Source organism: Molossus molossus, unplaced genomic scaffold (assembly GCF_014108415.1).
Source record: "Molossus molossus isolate mMolMol1 unplaced genomic scaffold, mMolMol1.p scaffold_m16_p_1, whole genome shotgun sequence".
Lineage (NCBI taxonomy): Eukaryota > Metazoa > Chordata > Mammalia > Chiroptera > Molossidae > Molossus > Molossus molossus.
This window is the reverse complement of record NW_023425344.1, coordinates 9,370,151-9,374,225: the sequence shown is the minus strand read 5'-3', so window position 1 is coordinate 9,374,225 and position 4,075 is coordinate 9,370,151.

The following is a 4,075-nucleotide window of genomic DNA, read 5'->3' as shown; positions in this document are numbered from 1 at the left end:
GTGAATCCTTGGATATCTCAACACCCCTGTTGGGTTTCCTTAACCCCGCCTGCACCTTTGAATAGAGTTCTTTCATTCAACTCTCATAGTGAAATCCCTTTGAGTGTGCCCTGGTGCTGGACCCTGAGTGGCACATTCCCAAGAGAGAACACACAGAGACAGAGTTTGATATGTGGCCTTTACTTTGATGTCCTTGTCATGCTCGGTCAATATCCCAGCACTGAGGCTCCTGACACATCCATGGCAATGTTCTCCTTCTGGGGGGAAGAAGAGAGGGACATGCTTTTCCCGAGGGTAAAATAGGCCTCAGCATGGTGCCAGTTACCAAGAAGACACAGAGTAAATGGTCACTGCTGGCATCACTAGGCACTGATGGATGGTTTCTCAGGACACCAGAGATAAAACATGATATCAGTGTAGTCAATAGTCCAGGATGGCTTTTTAATCCCCGTGACTATGTCAGCCACAGAATGGATTGCACTTAATGGCCTGTTTTGGCTTCCACAAAAGGACTAATCCCCAAGAATGCTTTTTTATAATTATCAAAGACAGGTGCATGCATTGTTGCATATTCTAGGGTATTAATGTAAAAAATCAGGAAGTTGGAGGAAGCATTTTAGTTGAGAAGAATGTGTGTTTTCACAAGACTGTTGGTTGGGAGCTGCCATTATGCCAGCCCAGAGCATGAGAATATCACAGATGCCAGGTTCATGTAGCACAAAATAGTCAATTCTGAGGAAATCTTATAAGAATTAGATGATCTCAGAGAAAAGTTATCCTAGCAACACGTTTATTTTGCATCATGTAAAAAAAAATAAATATGGTTTTGATTTTATATGGAAACAGCCTACAGAGAAATCACCTGTTGTTTCTGACTGTCCATTAACCAAATTCTCTGTTTTGGAGACCTGGCACCTTCATTTTTCTTTGGGGAACAACCTCTTCCTCTCCCTCAGCCCATGTGATTTGGAGGACTGATTCTGTTTCTAGGTCTAGGGGTGGACATGCGACGTAAGTGTGGCCAATGGGAACAGAGCATCCCTTTGGCCAGTCTTGATGGAGGGATGACTTAAGTGGACCAACTAGAACCAAAAGGCTGTCCTCCCCATATCTTTTGCCGGGACTGTTGAGAAGGAGAAAGATATATGTGTGTGTCAATCTCCTGGTAGCTCCATTTGCCATGAAGAGCTGCCCGAAAGTGAAGTCTGCATGGGGAAGAGCTGATTCGTGAGCTGGGGATCAAGTCCGAGGGACAAGGGATGAGTACCAGAGCTGCTCTGGAGCAGTGCTTCTCAACCTGTGGGTCGCGACCCCTTTGGGGGTCGAATGACCCTTTCACAGGGGTCGCCTAAGACATAACAGTAGCAAAATTACAGTTATGAAGTAGCAACAAAAACGATTTTATGGTTGGGGGTCCCCACAGCATGAGGGGCTGTACTGAAGGGCCGCGGCCTCAGGAAGGCTGAGGACCATGCTCTCGGGCTCTATGTTGTTTCAGTGAGTGCATTTCGGCTCTTTCTTGAGCCGGGTTGAGATGTGACTGAAAAGACTTTGTCACTGATGAAGTCATCACAATTTCATTGAGCAAACATTATGGCAGGCATTGCATACAGTCCTGGAGTATAAAGGACCAAGAACGACGGTCAGGAACATGGACTGTGGAGCCAAAATGCCTGGGTCTACTGTGCCACTTACTCTTTACTTAATACATTTCTTATCCTCTCTGTCTCTCAGGTTCCTCATCTGTAAAATGGAGAGAATAATGAGAAGACCAAAGTGAGCTACTGCATTCATGTAAAACACCTGAAATAGCACGCTGTAAGTGTTCGTTATTGCTACCGTAACTGTGCACTAGATCCCAGATGGTGAGGAAGACGCACAAGATCAACTGTGATTCCTGTTGGGCACAGGGTAAGAGAAAAGGGAGTAATTTTTAAGCTGATCCTTAGAAGATGAACTAGCCAGGCAGACAAGGACAGCGATGGCATTACAAGCCCACGAAACAGCGCGTGTGACGGGTGTGCGGCATGCAGAGCAGGGTATCCAGGAACTGCAGTCATCTGCCTTTGCTTGGATTATAGGTTGCACTGGGTGACTTTTGGAAATGTGACTACAAAATTAGGCAGAAGTTAGATCCCAAGAAGTCTAGTGTGTTTTGCTAAAGGGTGCTTGTGTTAACATTCGGTAGGATCACATCTTTTGCAAGTGACCGAATACTCACCTCAAACAAAGCTTTAAGAGCAAATGCCATTTAATGGCTATCATAACTGAAAAGTCCAAACAGAGATGGCTACAAACAGGTCTAGATCAGGGTTCAAATGATGACTCCAAGACCTATTCCTCCCCCGCCCCCCCTTTATCTCTGTGTCTTTGGTTGACCCGTCTCCATGGCTCCATTCTCAAGTGATACTGTGCATTGAGATGGTAGGATGGCTAGAGGATCACAGGCCCAAGTGCAGTGAAAAGAATAAGATTCTCTTCTATAAAAGGCCCAGCAAAGTCTCACCGGAACCAGTTATTTTGGTGAGTGGCATGCTCTGCTCAGGTCAGGCCGGAGAACTACGTACTGCAGGAGTCAAGTCCACGTGGAAGCTCAGAGGCTGAGCATGGGAAGGAGTGGGTATGACGGCCAGGGAAAGATATGGCGTGTATGTCAGATAGAGAACTCAAAGAAGTTCGAGACACCTTCCATAGGGAAGGCATTGAAGGACCACCACTGGCTTCTTAGCCATGCAGTGACGTGACCAGATTAATATTTTAGAAGGACAGAGTCAACCTAATGTGGAGTGTGATTGGAGGACTGTGGCTGAAGGCAAAGGGTCGGCTAAAATGTCTTTCACTAGTCCAGGGACATGATAACGAGCTCACGAATGCAACCTTGGGATTGGAAATAGAAAGGTGCGATGACTCAGAAATGCACATGTAGGCTCTAGAACCATAAGAATTTTATGCTGAATGAGTTCAGTGGGGAGGGGAAGGAAGACTTCCAGAATGTGCTTTAGGTTTTGGCTTTGGGGACAGTGTGGGCAGGGATGCTGTTTACGGAAAGTGGAGCCACAGGAGGTGAGAGAGGGAGGTATAAAACAATAAATAGCTGCCATCTAAAATGAATTTATGTCCACGATCATTTTCAGAGTGGCAGAGGAAAAGTATACTTGGAGTTTATGGAATTTTTTTCACCATGAACAACATTATTCACAATGACAAATGACCTGGATATGTACAAGAAAACACACATGTCCTATGAATGCAGGTACACGTGTTCATGTACACACTGTTTTGTATTAGCCTCATTCTTTCCTTTTTTTGTTTGGTTTGCTCTTTTACTCTCACCTGCTCTGACTACTGTGTTCTTTCTGTCTTTTGTCTACCTTTGTAAGTGGCTTCAGATCATTCTGGAATGAGATGGTATCTAGTTAATACATATTTCTTAATGCATATTCATTCCAAGTCAGCCCTCACAAAGAACGCCTGGATGAGACTTGGAATGTTTTAAACCAAAATTGCTCTTCTACTTTCTTTCCACAAATATCCGTAAGTGTGGATACATTTTATTTGTCATTTTTTTAAGGAGTAAAAGACACCTGAATTTGCTTAAAAGTTTATCATTTTAATACTAAAATAGCCTTTTATTCTCAACATTAGCTCTCTGATCCCCCGCATCACCATCTCACCAGATATTTCAAAATTGCATTTATCTCTGGGCCTAGAACCAGCGAAAAAAATTTTAATTTAAAAAGCTACTCAAAATAAGCTTTATAATAAAAAATATTTAAAAGATAAGCAAGTAAATAATGTCCCCAAATGAACACATTAATGGATCATGATTTAAAAAAATTTAAATTACATACTAATCGTGTGGTCATGACTATTAACAATAACTTCTCCATTTCCAGTTTCTCCAGCAAATTCCATGGTCTTCAAAGGGCCTGTGTTTTCATGTTCCCCAGATTAGCTTCTTCTGTTGGCTTTTTTTTACATTTTATAGCCTGGAATTCCAGGTTCAGGTATGATCTAGAGGCAGGTGATGATCTCAAACCACCTCTGCTGTCTTCTTTGTCGAAGGGTTATTGCC